This window comes from Mustela lutreola, chromosome 6 (assembly GCF_030435805.1).
Source record: "Mustela lutreola isolate mMusLut2 chromosome 6, mMusLut2.pri, whole genome shotgun sequence".
Classification (NCBI taxonomy): Eukaryota; Metazoa; Chordata; class Mammalia; order Carnivora; family Mustelidae; genus Mustela; species Mustela lutreola.
In genome coordinates this window covers 14,059,022-14,076,585 of record NC_081295.1, presented here as the reverse complement: position 1 = coordinate 14,076,585, position 17,564 = coordinate 14,059,022, and positions in this window count along the sequence as shown.

Genomic DNA, 17,564 nt, shown 5'->3' with positions numbered 1-17,564 from the left:
TTGCTCTTGAACTCATAGCACCCACTTTTCTAGTTACCATTGACTCCCTTGCTAAATTAAATGCTCTTGTCTCTGTCCCTATCTTGACCTATCAGAACCATTTGACTTATTTCCTCTCTCCTCCTTAAAATGTTTTTCCTCGCTTGCCTTCTGAACCTACCACACACTGGCCTCATTGTATTGCTTCTTCTGGTTACTTCTTGGTCTCCTTTCCTACTTCCTTCTCATCCCCCCTATGTCTAGACTGTGAAGGATCAAGAGCTCCATCTTTGGATCTTTTCTGTCTTCCAGATACACTAATTCCTAAAGGTGTTTATGCAATTTCATAAGAAACTCATATTTCTTATATTTTTTTAAATATCATGCATATGCTATGGATTCCTAAATGTAAATTACAGGCCCAGACCTCAGTCCCGAATTCCAGACTTGAATATCCAATCCTCTTCTTGGGATTTCCACTGGGAAGTTTAAAAGGTATGCCAAGTGAAGTATGTCCAAAACTAAATTTGTAACCTTCTCTTCCAGACCTACTCCTGTTTTTTCCTTTCTCATAGCAGTCAGTGATAATGCCATCCTTCTCTAAAGCTAAAGCTTTAGTGTCACACTTAACGGTTCTTTTTTTCATTTCTCACCTTTGGTCAATCAACAAATCATGTCGATTTCATCTTTAAAAATACTAAAATTTAAAATCTATAGAATATACTTGTTCTTAGGAAAGAAACTCTGAAATACTTACTAGTAGTAATACGTGGTATACCCAACATATTCTCAAGTGATGCAGAATAAAATGTGGTGAAAGAGGAGATTTAGAGGAAGTAAATGAGGCAAACAATTGATGTATCTGGCTGGAAGTTATATGGGCGTTCTATGTAATAGTCTTAAAACTTTCCCCTTGATTACTAAAAACATATCTAAAATCCATCACTCATTAGCTCTACTGCAGTCACCGTGGATCATCATCTCTTGACTTCAGGCTAATCTTAATATAATGACCTGATACATTTTACAACAGCATAAATCAGCTGTCCCCCTTTGCTCAAAACCTTTCAAAAGTATGCCGTCTTATTTAGCGTGAAGACTCAAGTCCTTTTACGATCTTCAGGGGCCTACATGATTTGCCCCTACCTCCCCATTGGATGCCTAGTCTCAGCTACAACTCTTTCCTCAGTCACTCTACTGTAGGCCACATTTACTTCTTGCAGTTCCTGAAGCTTACCTAGCACGCAAGCACCTGCCGCAGGGCCTCTCCATGCAATACCTCTCTGCCAAGAAATACAACTCAGAAAATTATTCAGAGGGTTTATTCCCTAAACACTTTCAGGTCTTTTATTAAATGTCACCTTCTTCTAAGTCTTTCTTGGATGCCTATGTAAAATTTTAAAATGACCTCCACTCTACCTTGAACTTTCTATCCTCCGTTTTTTTCTCTTGAGCATTTGGCACCAACATCGTATACATTTTCCTTACTTCTCTAGTTTATTGTTTGTCTACTCTTAGAATGTAAGTTCCATGAGGGCAGATAGTTTTGTGTTTCTTAACTCTTATATTCTCTACATTTAAAACAAACACATGGGAGTGACCAGGTGGCTCAATGGTAAGCATCTTCCCTTGGCTCAGGCCATGATCTCAGGATCCTGGGATCAAGCCCTGCACTGGGTTCCCTGCTCAGTGGAGAGTCAGTTTCTCCCTCTTCCTCTGACTTCCCCCTGCTCATGCTCTCTCTCTCTCATTCTAATCTCTCTCTCTCTCAAATAAATGAATAAAAATTTTTTTTTTTTTTAAATAAAAACAACGGACATATAGGGTTGCCTGGGTGGCTCAGTTCAGCATCCAACTCTCCAACTCTTGACTTTGGCTCAGGTCATGGTCTCAGGGTCATGAACTCAGGCTCCAGACATCAAGTCCTGTGTCAGGATCCCTGCTCAGTGGGGAGTCTTCTGGAGATTTTCCTTCTCTCTCTGCCCCTCCCCCTGCTCTCTCTCTCTTTCCCTTTAAGATAATAAATAAATTTAAAAAATATTTAAAGAATAAATAAAACAGACACATAAAGGTTCAAAATAAATATTTGTTGAATAGATAAATGAATAATATACCACTCTTACTATACCTTGTGGATTGCTACATACCATCAATGACACCTGTTACGTTGTAATCAAAGCCAGTGGAAATTGGTTACCCAAGTGTCCCGGATAGCTGGATTCTCAATGGGTCACCAGCACAGGATAATCCCACATTTCATGATGTAAAGTGGTAGAAAACAATCTTTTACTTGTTTATTTATTTATTTTGGCCTGAAATAGCTTCTGATCTCTGAAATCTCCTAATAAATTCACTTCTGAGATTTTGTGCGCTTGTCATAGTTCCCTTGGGTTTGTGTCACAGTCTAGGCATATTGGAGTCTTTTCTTTGTTCTTCATCATATATTAATATCATCTACACTTTCCTCTGTCCTTATTTCTTTCTTTTTCAAAGGACCTTAACATTTTCCAGATACTTTAAAAATTAATTTCATTGGCCACTACCATTCTGCCTCACTTGTGTATAACGATTTTGCTAAGTACTGTTTTGAACTGAGCTTTTGTTTACAAGATAACTGTGCCAGTAATGACATCAGGTTGTGGATGAGTTTGCAATGGGAAAAGATCGTGTGGATTGCAGAATGTCTTAATTGGATTCCTACAAAGAGTGTTCCAGCGTAGCTAGATGAGCTCACTGGTGCACACAGTTTTATTAGACACTTGGAAATACTTCAAGGAGCCCTTGAGAAAGGAAAAGAGATCCTTACTTCCTGCTGGTTTATTTCGCTACCTGTACCTATTTCCAGCTAGAAAATTTGTGGTAAATCATCAGAATCAAGTTTCTGTGTGAACATGTGTTTGTTCAGACTCATTATGATGCAAGCTGCAGAAAAGCCAGCTGAAATTGGCAAAAACAATACAGAAGATTTATTAGCAAATGAAAGCATAAAAGGACAGATTTCAGGATGTATCGAAAGTTTCAGTTAAGGATCTTCATTAACCTTCAGTTAAGGTTTTTATCTTCTGCTCACCATTATGTAGTCCACATGTTGGCTTTATTCTAAGGCTGATTGCCCTATGGTTGTAGGATAGCTAGCAGATAATAGTCTACATACTTCTTGGTTTATCCATTGGGAAAGAAAGTACTTGTGTCTAAAAGTTCCAGGCAAAATTTATAATATTTATTCCAATTGAATCAGCTTAGGTTATGTGCCTATTACCCTTCTTCCTACCAAGCCAAGTGGAAAAAAATGTTCTCATTGGCCTTAGCTAATCAGGACCCATCCTTGGCATTACATTTAACACAATATTTTCCCAAAGCAAATAAGTCTACATGAACAAGTTATAGATGTCTCTATTTGTCAGAGTCCCAAAAGAATCAGAAAACATACACACTAAATTAGGATATTTTGAGGTGAGATGTATTTGCCTTTGTTTTTGTTTTATTTAAAGGGCCAAATTGCAAAGTTGCGAATGGGGTATAGTAAGATTATAAGGCGTAGCATGGGAACTTGGAGAAAGCATTAGCAGAGCCATTTCTTTCTTTCCTTTTTTTTTTTTTTTTTTTGGAGGGGTGAGGTCATATTCTTAATTTTTAAAAAATTTTTATTTATTTTTTAAAATTTCTTTTCAGTGTTCCAGAATTCATTGTTTATGCACCACACCGAGTGCTCCATGCAATACATGCCCTCCATAATACCCACCACCAGGCTCACCAAACCTCCCACCCCCACCCTCCAAAACCCTCAGTTTGTTTCTCGGAGTCCACAGTCTCTCATTGTTCATCTCCCCCTCCAATTTCCCCCAACTCACTTCTCTTCTCCATATTCCAATGTTATTCCTTATGCTCCACAAATAAGTGAAACCATATGATAATTGATTCTTTCTGCTTAACTTATTTCACTCAGCATAATCTCTTCCAGTCCTGTCCATGTTGATACAAAAGTTGGGTATTCATCCTTTCTGATGGAGGCATAATACTCCATAGTGTATATGGACCACATCTTCCTTATCCATTTGTCCCTTGAAGGGCATCTTGGTTCTTTCCACAGTTTAGCGACTGTGGCCATTGCTGCTATGAACATTGGGGTACAGATGGCCCTTCTTTTCACTACATCTGTATTTGGGGGGTAAATACTCAGTAGTGCAATTGCAGGGCCATAGTAGGTCAACTGCAGGGTCATATATTCAATTTCTTAATGAATCTCCACACTGTTTTCCAAAGTGGCTGCACCAACGTGCATTCTAATCCCAGATCCAAAGGGAAAGGGGAGGAAGAGATTACTAAAATCTGGAAGAGGAGTTCCTGTGGAGGATAGCATGTTAAAAGGAGCAGTGACTCATTAGGAACACAAGTAATTTCAGAGGAGGTTGCGAGGGAGCTAGGGGAAGCAATAATCATATGTTCTTGTTTTTTCCTGTTTTTATTGTGGCTCCTCATTATTCAAACCAAACCAGAAACCTGAAGATGCCAGAGCTCTGTTGATATGGTCCATACTGGTCAGCATTCCAGGGCAGAGGGCCGAGAAGAGAACTTGAAGACAAATAGCATGTACAAATGACGCAGTATCAGAATCAAAATTTGGGTGCTGTGAGGAAGATGGCAGAGGGCTAATAAATGCTGAGAAGACAGTCAGTCAATGTTTCCTACAGACCAGAATTATTTTACTCATGAATCTTACTAAGGATCCTTAAGATACTTAGGGCAGCCCCTTGTATTCCAAAAAGCAGACAAAACTTCTTAAAAATACTTATACATTATATGTATATGAGTATTTTCTTACCCCAAGCCTAGAAGCAAGAACCAATTTTTTATCTTAATTAACCATCTTTGTTGTCATCACCTATATTAACAGCTACAGACAAGGTATTAGCTAATTGGTGGGACAAATTGCTTGACTTCTAGGAATGCTTCCTAGACAAAAAGATTTTTCACATAAAAAAATTATCATGTGGATGACAGAGACCTCGTATTCCCTATTCCTATTTTCCTGAGCATAGAATAAGAGAAAATGAATTTACTATTAGCACAAGATATTTAGATTAACTAGAAGAATTTCTTTTTTTTTAAGGTTTTATTTATTTACTTATTTACTTATTTGAGAAGAGATAGTGAGAAAGAGCACCATTAAGAAGGAGAGGGAGAGGGGCGCCTGGGTGGCTCAGTGGGTCAAGCCGCTGCCTTCGGCTCAGGTCATGGTCTCGGGGTCCTGGGATCGAGTCCCGCATCAGGCTCTCTGCTCAGCGGGGAGCCTGCTTCCCTCTCTCTCTCTCTCTGTCTCTCTGCCAGCCTCTGCTTACCTGTGATCTCTCTTTGTCAGGTAAATAAATAAGAAATATTAAAAAAAAAAAAAAAAAAAAAAGAAGGAGAGGGAGAAGCAGGCTCCCCACCAAGCAGGGAGCCTGACTCACTGCCTTATCCCAGGAGCCTGGGATCATGACCTGAGCAGAAGGCAGATGCTTAACAGACTGAGCCACCCAGGTGCCCCTCGAAGAATTTCTTGATAGTAGGATATGTTAAACTCCAAAGTATTTTCCCTGCTGAATGTTTTTGAGCACAGATTTGGGATTCCTCTATGTTCTAAGATAAATATGGAAACCAACAGATCCTGAAGTGGATATAAAAAATGGATTTTGCCTCTTCAACCACGGAGCTGCAATGTGTCCTAGAATGACTAGCAGTGTGACTGCTGTTGTGGTTATAGAGCCAGTGAACTCTGTTTCTATTTCATCTAGAGCGAGCTTAGAGTGGTTCTGATCACCAAGACCTTGTACTGAACATCCAGGTCCTCAGAGTCTTCTCCAGCCTTCCTACATCAGGACAAAGACACAAACATGGAATGACAGGTTAGATCAGAAAAGGCAGGACTCAAAATCCAGGCAGACATTCATTCATTTATTCATTCTTTCGGTGTTTCCTGCGTACCTAGTAGGTACACTCCACACAATATCCTTTGTGTTGATTAGAACAGTAAGCCAAACAGAAAACATTCTTGCATTCATGAAGTTTATCTTTTAGAAAGGAAAGCAGACAATAAATAATACACCTACAAATATATACTACAGTGGATAGTGAGAGCTGCTGAGGAGAAAAAAATTAAAATGGAGAAAAGACAAAAGATATGTCCCGTAGATGACTGAACTATTAGATCCTGTGGCCAGAGAAGATAGCACTGAGACCATAACTTTTGCAAAAAGTACTGAAGGAAGTAAATGAGGAAGCAGTAAGCATATCTGGAGAAAGTATTGTGGGGAAAGCAAAGAGCAAATGCAAAAGCTCTGAGGTTGAAAACTTCCTGTTTCATCGGAGAACTAAGAAGGAAGCTGGAAGCTAGAGCAGCAAGAGCTGAGTGAGTGATGGGGATAACCATAAGAGATGAGGTCAGAAAAACAGCAGTTAGTAGGGAAAGACAGATCCTTTAGTCTTAGCAGGTCACAGCAGCGACTTTGCTCTTAATCTGGGTGATATGGGAATCCACTGGAGAGTCCTGAGCACAAGAATGATACAACATAACGTGAATTTTAGGAAGACTCTGACTAATACATTGATAGTAGCCTTGATTATCAAAGACAGAAATAAGAAAAGCAGGAGGCCATTGCAATAACAACAGTGGGAAATGACTGAGTTGATTGGATTCTGAACATAATTGGAAGTGAGTAATTAGATTCTGAATATATTAGGAAGTGAAAGATTATAGGATTTATTGACAGACTGCATAGGACACATAAGAGAGAGAAAAATCATTAGGACACAAAGATTGGCTGAGTGTTTCTCAAGGATTCCATGAAACAGGATTCGAGTTCCAATAGGTCTAAAAGTGGAACTGGGTCATTCTCACAGGACAAATAACAAGTGAAATTATGGACCAATCCAGTTGGATAGAATAATGTTCCTAAACTCAGGATAAGATCCAGAGTCAACCAAGGTGATGCAAGATGACAGAGAAAAAAAGACTGGCAAATCTCTAATAGATGATCAGCACGGAGCTAGGCAGCGTGGCATCAGGGATACCTAGAAGCATGTATCACGACAATATGGACTCTGGTGGGGCTTGGTATGGGGCAGTAACTTAATAATTGTGGAAGAAGGCAGCAACTTACTGGCTCGGAGAGGGATCTAGAGAATCAAGGCACTAACACATCACTAAAATAATCAATCTGAAGCTGGGGGACAGAAGACCTCTCTTAAGCTAGAGCTGATCTCAGAGATGGAAGCTGCATGTAACCCAAGTGAAGGGTAGAGCAGTTTACGTGGCTGGATTCCAGCTAAGACCCTGAAACGATGCACCTAGAGGCTTATCTCTCTCACAGACTCAAATGCTAACAGGACCTGCAGGTCAATAATAGAGATTAGAGGGTATTTTTTCTGGGTCTTCCACAGTCTCTGTAGCTTATGATTTCATACCCCTGTGGGGTCCCAGTGATGTGGGTGTCCCAGTGAATTTCTGGTGATGTATTCATTCAGGTCAATATACTGGAGGTGGCTCCCTGGGACTTCTTCAGATGAGGCTCCTGCTACTTCTGATGGTTACTGGGGTCAGAGAAAGAGTGTGCATTCCCAGAGAGAAGAGCACAGAGTAGGAAAGTCACGGAAACAGGACATTATTTGGGATGTATAGAAATGATGAAGAGTCCCCCCCTTTTTTTTTTTTTTTTTTTGGAAACATGGGAATGGCCAAAGACAAGTTCGAAAAGGATACCCTTAAAGACCAGGGTGAGACATCCCTATGGGGAGTCATTAACAATTTACAAGGAGGAGAGTAAGTGTAGCATTTTAAAAAGTTTTTTTCCACCTTCACTGTGAGGACATATTAGTCTGCTAAAGCTGCCATAACAAAACAACACAGACTGGGTGCCTTACATGACAGACATGTATTTTCTCATAATTTTGGAGTCTGGGAGTTTAAGATCAAGATTGGTTTCTACCGACACCTCTTTCTTCACCCTGCAAACGGCTGCTTTCTCAGGGCACCCTCACATGCACGCTCATCTCTGCTAGGCATCTCCTCTCCCCCTTCTTCTTCTTCTTCTTCTTCTTCTTCTTCTTCTTCTTCTTCTTCTTCTTCTTCTTCTTCTTCTTCTTCTTCTTTTTTTAAGATTTTATTATTTGGAGAGAGAGCACATGAGTGAGGAAGGAGGGGCAGATGGAGGAGGAAAAGCAGACGCCCCGCTGAGCAAGGGGTCCTGCATGCAGGACTCCATCCCCGGACCTTGAGATCATGACCTGAGCCAAAGGCAGACCTTCAACAAAACAAACGGAGACACAGGTCCACCCAGGTGCCCCTCCTCCTCTTCTTATAAGGACACCATTCCTATTGGATTAGGGACCCCCCCCCTATTATCTCATTTAAACTTCATTTGCTCTTCAAACATCTTATTTCCAAAATATGGTCACAGGATTAGGGCTTCGTCATAGGAATTTTGGGGAAACATGAGTCTGTCCATAGCCTAGGGGTATGAAATCAAAAGCAAGAATATCATTGTAAGGGTCTAGGTACGAAGAAGTTGAGATCTGCATTAAGATGATCTTAGGGGCAAGGAAAAGAAGTGGATTAAGAAAGACATTTTATAGGTAAAAGCCACAATGACCAAGCAATTGATTGAATGCAGAGGCTGAGAGAGAGGAATCAATAAATCACAAGTATCCAGCCCGAGTGACAAGGAGAGCAATATTGTCTTTAAGCAAAAATAGGACCTTTTTCTATGTGTATTTATTTCTTTCACTTTGTCCTTCATTCATTTTGTCCAGACATCGGCTCCACTCCTATTTCTTTCTCTGTTTCCCGTCTCCTCCAATTTGCCACTGCAGCAGAAAGTCTGACATTCTTCACTAAGTTAATCTTCTGTAAGACAATTCCAGGAAACAAATCTTTCATGTCACTCCCACTGTGCCCTTTTCTGTCCCTCTTCCTGTATTTTCGGGCATTGCAATAGTTCGCTTTGATTGCTTTTATCTGTTTGTTTATTTGTCGGTTTTTCTTGGTTAGCTTGCTCCTCTCTCATTGTTGGTGTCTTTTCACATAGGGTCTCAATTATTGCCGTTGAGAATCATTGTGTCTGAGTTACTACTTGATCACAACTTGCATGTAAAGAAATCATTGTAAAGACCATTTATTTTGAAGGAGGGAAACAGAAACAGAAAAGTTCTACTCTGACTTTTAATTTCAGCTCAGGTAATCTCAAGGTCATGAGACTGAGCCCCACATGGGGCTCAGTGCTCAGCACAGAGTCTACTAGAGATTCTCTCTCTCTCTCCTTCTCCCTTTGTTCTTCCCCCAACTCATGGTCTCTCTCTATATATATATATAAGTAAATAAATAAAGACCGTTTTTAAAAAAGTGCAGATGACATGTTCTATTGATTTTTCTACTCAAAGTTGATGAAATGGGACAATCTATAGGTAGTTTTAGGGGAAAAAAAGTCATGCTAATAGTTAAAGATAAGATCCAGACCCCCAAAGAAATAAAACAACAAAAAATTTAAAACTGCTGGACATCAGTAAAAATACTTACTCATTATATTCTGAAAATCTTGATCCCCGTAGACATACAAAAATACTTATTTGCTTACCTACTGTTTGTCAGGAACTAAAGATAAAAATTAATAAATAAGTCTTAACTTCAAGTCTAAGACAATCTAACCACTTGGATCTTTATTTGAAAAGGATTTACAGTTAGAAATTAATATTGATAATAAATCTTACCATTAATTTTAACTTCTCTTTTACTATTATACCAAAATATATGCCAACCTATTAATACTTAGAAAATTAAAAATGATATCTTGGAAATGAATACTGTTAGGCTAATTTGAAAATTCACAAGTGTCAGGCATCAGTAAAGACCAAGCCAAAGGATTACTATGAAATGCACTCTGTTGCTCCAACTGTGTGTGATTTATCCAGGATGTCCGATTCATTGAACATGCAGGTAACTACCCAAATTACCTTGCAATCTGAAAATACCTTTATTTCCTTCTTGACGTCCTTTGTTTTTTTAAAGCAAAATGAAAAGAAAACTCAAATCTTCAGAAATATTATTTCTTGTTATTCTTACTCCCCAAAGTTATCAAGCTGGAATACGTATAGCTATGTTTAATTTGCATTTACCTTCATATTTTTATTTTTTTCTTTTTTTTAAATTTAATTTTTATTTATTTTCAGCATAACAGTATTCATTATTTTTGCACCACAACCAGTACTCCATGCAATCCGTGCCCTCTCTAATACCCACCACCTGGTACCCTGACCTCCCACCTCAAAACCTCAGATTGTTTTTCAGAGTCCATAGTCTCTCATGGTTCACCTCCCCTTCCAATTTCCCCCAACTTTCTTCTCCTCTCCATCTCTCCATGTCCTCCATGCTATTTGTTATGCTCCACAAATAAGTGAAACCATATGATAATTGAGTCTCTCTGCTTGACTTATTTCACTCAGCATAATCTCTTCCAGTCCCGTCCATGTTGCTACAAAAGTTGGGTGTTTGTCGTTTCTGATGGAGGCATAATACTCCATAGTGTATATGGACCACATCTTCCCTATCCATTAGTCCATTGAAGGGCATCTTGGTTCTTTTCACAATTTGGTGACTGTGGCCATTGCTGCTCTAAACATTGGAGTACAGACGGCCCTTCTTTTCACTACATCTGTATCTTTGGAGTAAATACCCAGAAGTGCAATTGCAGAGTCATAAGGAAGTTCTATTTTTAATTTCTTGTAGAATCTCCACACTGTTCTCCTAAGAGGCTGCACCAACTTGCATTCCCACCAACAGTGGAAGAGGGTTCCCCTTTCTCCACATCCTCTCCAATACATATTGTTTCCTGTCTTGCTAATTTTGGCCATTCTAACTGGTATAAGGTGATATCTCAATGTGGTTTTAATTTGAATCTCCCTGATGCTAGTGATGATGAACATTTTCATGTGTCTGATAGCCACATGTCATACATACATTGAAGACAATGTATGTCTTCATTGGAGAAGTGTCTGTTCATATCTTCTGCCCATTTTTTGATATGATTGTTTTGTGTGTGTTGAGTTTGAGGAGTTCATTATAGATCCTGGATATCAACCTTTTGTCTGTACTGTCATTTGCAAATATCTTCTCCCATTCCGTGGGTTGCCTCTTTGTTTTGTTGACTGTTTCCTTTGCTGTGCAGAAGCTTTTGATTTTGATGAAGTCCCAAAAGTTCATTTTCACTTTTGTTTCCTTTGCCTTTGGAGACATATCTTGAAAGAAGTTGCTGTGGCTGATATCAGAGAGATTACTGCCTATGTTCTCCTCTAGGATTCTGAAGGATTCCTCTCTCACATTTAGGTCTTTTATCCATTTTGAGTTTCTCTTTGTGTACGGTGTAAGAGAATGGTCGAGTTTCATTCTTCTACATATAGCTGCCCAGTTTTCCCAGCACCATTTATTTTTTCCACTGTATATTTTTTCCTGTTTTGTCGAAGATTATTTTCCCATAGAGTTGAGGGTCCATATATGGGCTCTCTACTCTGTTCCACTGGTCTATGTGTCTGTTTTTATGCCAGTACCATGCTGTCTTGGTGATCACAGCTTTGCAGTAAAGCTTGAAATCAGGTAATGTGATGCTTCCCATTGAGATCAGGAACACGACAAGGATGCCCACTCTCACCACTCTTGTTCAACATAGTATTAGAAGTCCTAGCAACAGCAATCAGACAACAAAGAGAAATAAAAGGTATCCAAATTGGTAATGAAGAAGTCAAACTCTCTCTCTTTGCAGATGACATGATTCTTTATATGGAAAACCCAAAAGATTCCACCCCCAAACTACTAGAACTCATACAACAATTCAGCAACGTGGCAGGATACAAAGTCAATGTACAGAAATCAGTGGCTTTCTTATACACTAATAATGAAAATACAGAAAGGGAAATTAGAGAATCGATTCTATTTATGATAGCACCAAGAACCATAAGATACCTGGGAATAAACCTAACCAAAGAGGTAAAGGATCTGTACTCGAGGAACTACAGAACACTCATGAAAGAAATTGAAGAAGACACAAAAAGATGGAAGACCATTCCATGCTCTTGGATCGGAAGAATAAACATTGTTAAAATGTCTATACTGCCTAGAGCAATCTATACTTTTAATGCTATTCCGATCAAAATTCTACCGGTATTCTTCAAAGAGCTGGAGCAAATAAACCAAAAATTTGTATGGAATCAGAAGAGACCCCGAATCACTAAGGAAATGTTGAAATACCTTCATATCTTTAAATAATACGTTTCCTGATTTCAGCATCTTGGGCATTGTCTATAGACTTGGCACCATGGACGATGAGCATTGAATTTTATTCTCGTTCTTCTCTCCACCTCTCTTACACTCCCATACACCTCCTGTCCTCCATGTTCCTAATGGAGTATAATCCCAATTCTAATTCGGACAATACCCAGTATTTACATTATTGTGACCAGGTGAATGGAACATACATAGATTACTCTGTGATTGCCCATCATTCCCCATACAATTCCTTGGTTTCTCAGAAATTAGCAGTTTCCTTGTTATTATGTCAGCTTGTTTTTTAATGAGAATTTTACAACCTCAGTGTGCAGATTTCCCTGCCCAGTGGTCTAAATCTCCTTTCAATATGGACAAATGAATCAGGTATCCAACAAGCTACTGTGAGTGTATGGGGTGATGTCAATTTGGTAAGACTCTTCTGAGACCTAAAATGTTAGCTAGGCTTGTGTTCTTCATAAAAAGTACCTGGAGGACTCAAGTGGAGGATGACATCTTAGGATGCACAACTGCTATAGCTATAAGCCCTAAGCTCTTTTCCTCTGCTAGCATCTCAGCTGAATGGATTTTTCCTGGTAGGTGACCCAAACCCTCATTCCTGAAGAACCTGAGTACTTGGTCTTGTCTTGTCCTGCTGTAGTACTCAATTTAGGACTCCTGAATGGGGACATATTAAATAATTCCAGTAAATCCTCTCCTACGTTCCAATTATAACTCTTCACATCCCATTGAATAATAACAATGCAGATGCCCTCTGGAATTGGGACAATCACAACACTCAGTTAGAGAAACCCTCTTCTTTGCCCCTTTTTTACAGAAGCATGAGGAGCCCACAATGGCCAGTATCAGTTTCCAGTTCATTGTATCACAACGTGGTAGACACATTTCTCTTCTATGGACCTTTGAACCTGCAGAGACCAAGGCTGTAAGGACTTTCAGCAGAAATTCATTCAGTGGCAATTAGACATGATAGTAAGGAGAACTGCTGCTATCATGAACCCTGATTTCCAGACCTGTGCATCATGGTTGTACTTGGAGGAGAGAGTAGTATCTGTTGGTCTCTGTCTGGCTTAAGGCTTAGACCTCATTCTGTAGGACAACCCTTCAGTCTCAGGATGTTGTCTCCCAGTTCATGGGGTACTGGGAGTTCAGCACTACATCTCACTGTTTGGTCGGGACAGCTATGAAGCACATTTAAGACTAAGAGATTTCATGGGTATGAAGTGATTATCAATTTCCTTTGCTAAAAATTGTGTCCCCTAATCAGAGATGCTATGGCAGAACTATCAGAGACCTCAGAGATGGCTGCTGCTGTTTCCAGGCTGGGGACTCAGCAGCTGTGATCAACAAGGCCAGCCTTAGTGGGGGGAGTCCACATTGTTACATTCCTGCATAGCCTCCGTTCCTGCCATCTGATCACTTTGTACAGAGATCACTAAGCAAGCATATGGCAATGGGAAAAGGTTCACTAACTCTACAGGAAAACTAATCTTATCTACTTGGCTTTTGAGAACCTTCTCTACCAGCTATGACCTCGGGTAGGTATTTGGTGGAAAACAAATACATTTGCACTCTTTTGCTTTTTCAAAGAATCCATCTATGTCACCCTCCTCCAGATTTTCTTGTAATCAATTTTCTAATTTTGTTCTGTGCCAGTCTCGCTCCCGCTGACCCACCTGTTCATCTGTCCATAAATCACCTTAGATCAGCAGCCCAGACCTTCTCTCCTTTGACACAAAGCAAATAATCATATATACTACTCCAAAGTCTGCAGACTTGGGAAGGTTTTCCTTCACTGCTGGGTGGGCTTTAGTACAGTAGCTGTTCCTTCCAAGTGTGCGGGCATAGCAGGAATTGATCTTTGCACCAGGCCCAAGTTTTTCCTCTAATGAGTCAGAAAATTTCCCATGAAGTCGCAGGTATTAGACGAGGAAAAGACCGCAGAGAGCCGATAGAATGAAAGTCTGAGACACATGCATTCTATGGTGCCCTCCAGACCTGCTGCAGCCAGATGTGTCTCACGGGTAGCAATTCCATTTTACAGTGACATGTTGCTATTCACACTCAGGTTTATGGTTTGGTGATCATATAATACCCAATTCAAGGTATGTAACAGATTGTGCCGTTGCCTATAGTATTGGTTTTTTAAGAGCTGTGGTAAAAACAAAACAAAACAAAAAACAAAAAAATCCACACACTAGGTGGCCTAGTTACAACAGAAATTTATTGTGTCAGAGCCCGGAGGTTAGCAGTTCCAAATCGAGGTGGGTAGGGCCATGCTCTCTCTGAAAACTCTAAGGAAGAATGTATTCTATGCCTTTTTCTTAGCGTCTGGTGTTGCTGACGATCCTTGGCTTGTAAATACATGATCTAATTTCTATCTCTGTTGTCACCTTCTCCCCATGCATCAGTCCTTATCTCTTTTCCTCTTATAAGGACACTGGTCATATTGGGTTAAGGGTCCACCATGCTCCGGTATAACCTCATCTTAACAAATTACATCAGCAATGACTCTATTTCCAAATAAAGTTATATTCTGAGATTTCAGGATGGACATAGATTTGGAGAGACACTATTCAACCCTGTACATATCTGGCCCCATGGAACGATGCTCAGTTTCTATCAGAACTAAAAAACAAAACAAAACAAAACAAAAAACCTCTTTTCCCATCAAGAATGGTGGTTGTGGGGCTCAGTGGGTTAAAGCCTCTGCCTTCGGTTCAGGTCATGATCCCAGGGTCCTGGGATCGAGCCCTCCATTGGGCTCTCTGCTCAGCAAAGAGCATGGTTCCCTTCCTCTCCGCCTGCCTCTTTGCCCATTTGTGATCTCTGTCAAATAAATACATAAAATCTTAAAAAAAAAAAAAAAGAATGGTGGTTGGTACCAAATCCTTACTCCCAAATCCTAAGGGTCTGTACTGTCCCTCACTGGGACTTTTCAGAGGCTCCATATAGCATCTCTGTCAACCCTGGATACTTCTATTAACTACTGCATCATGAAGCCCACAGGTCAGGGCATCTGTCATGGCCTGGACTTTCTGCAGACCCTCTTTTCCTCTGAGTCCTACTCAAAGAAGCAACTTTATAGTTTACAATAATTGGGCTGGAGAGGCTTGACCAAATGTGATGTATACTACCTCCAAAATCCAAGGCTTAACCCATATTATACTCCTTGCTTCATGGTGGGCTGTGTAATGTACAGCCTTCTTACCAAGGAATGGCTTGTCTCACCCTAGAAGAGAGAGTCTGACATGCCTCATATCACTGGACCCACAGAATCTTAACCAGTAAGACAGGCTCTGGACCTTATAGTTACATTCATCTCCCATCTCATGGTAATAAATAGGTATTACCAAGGAATTTAAGGTGCTTGCTACTTCCCATTCACAAGGTCCAATTAGAATAACATCATCATTGTAATGGATCAGTGTGGTATTCTATATACCTAAACAAGCAAGTTTCCCCTGAGCTATATATTGTGATAGCAGAATAATGGATAAAACCCATTTGAAGTATACTTGACCTTTGCTGTATAAATGCAAATTGCTTCTAATTATCCTTACTGATGAGAACAAGAAGAATTGCCAAGCCAGTAGCTTCATACCAAGGGTTGTTTTTATTTGCTCTAGCAGATACCACATCTGGAGATGCAGCAGTGATTGGTTTTGCTACTCAGTTAAAGTAGCTGTAACCTACTGATACTCTGCGTAACCCATCTTGCTCTTGCTCAGTGAAATCAAATTTGTTAGAAGAGGTTATGGTAGGATCTCTAGCTTTGCCCCCCCTTAAGTCTTTGATTGTGGTACTGACCTCGATAATTCTCCAGGTATGTGGCATTTCTTATTGTTCACAATCTTGGAGGAGGATGGGGGGTAGGGGGAGCAATTCAACTCCAGGGGTTTCCAATCTGCCTTTTTGCCCAGAATGGACATTTTGGAACTGATAATATTTATATATGTTATTAGGACAACTTTTGAACATATACAGAAATAGAGCAAATTGCCGTATATCCATCATGCCCCAGAAGACAGACGTGGACAAGACTGTCACTGACTCCATAAGTCCCTGCTGTGATTATGGACCAGGTGTCTTGGGGGTCCCCAGATTAGGACAGAATCAAATCTCTTTTAGAAGGACGGGCTCATCCCCTTTCTCTAGTAATCTGGGTAAATAGCCTCAGATTCTAGTTTTCACTTATAAGGCCCTTATTCAAAGAAACCCACTTTTTCTCTCAGTCTAAAAACTTGGAGTTGGCAAAATGATTTAGACTTGAGAATTAGTTAAGTAGCTCTGAATCCCCGCATTATGCTTCTGCCAAATACACCTAAAATTTTCCTTCCATGTGTAATTTTTCCATGAAATTTTAAAATCACTTGTTTTAAAATTTTTGGTATCATAAAAGAAAAATCTGATAAGGCTCCAGTCTTAGTTTGAGCCACTTTTCTTTGTGGGAGTTATTTCCTCTTTCAAATAACATTTAAAACCTTTTTTTTTCCCTTCAACCTTTTGAAATTTCAATAGGATCACATATCTAGTTATGGCTAGGTTTTTTTTTTTTTTTTTCAATTAATTAGTGTCTTTCTTATTACTGAGACATTCTTATCTACCCTTTACTTAAAACTCTCATATCTACCTTATCTCTATTCCTTTTCTGGGAGAATATTTATTGAATGTTTGACCCTCTGCTTGGTTCTCTGTGTCTCTTACCTTTTTCTCTTTCTCTCTCTCTTTTTAATATCTTTAATCGACATTCTACAAGATTACCTGGCACTATTTTTGGTCTTTAATTTTCATTTCAGCAATCATCATTTTAAGTTTTAAGTTTTCTTTCTTATGTTATGCTTTTTGTAATATTCTAGTAACTTCTTAAATCCCTCTCAGGATATTGACCTGGCCTTCTGAATTACCTTGGTTACCTCTGAGCCTGGTTTTTGTTTGTTTATGTCCTTATGATGGATTTCTACTTTATGCTGCCAAGTCTTACAGCTGGAAATTCTCAAGTATCTCTTTACAACGAAGAAAAAGGACTGGAGAGCTTCTGTGGGTTTTGGTTATAAATCTCCTTTATTCTTGCTACTCTTTTTCCTGAATAGTAATTTTTACCGAGAGCTCTGTGCAAAGAAGGGTGGGCTGTGTGTCACTCAACACACATTGTTTTGAGTGATTGTCCAGAGGCAGCTTCCTTAATCACCAGATGGGGAGAATTTTGCTCTTGGGCACTAACACTGACACCAGAAACCATAGCTTCCTCCAGAAGTTTAATTAAAATTCTTTAGGA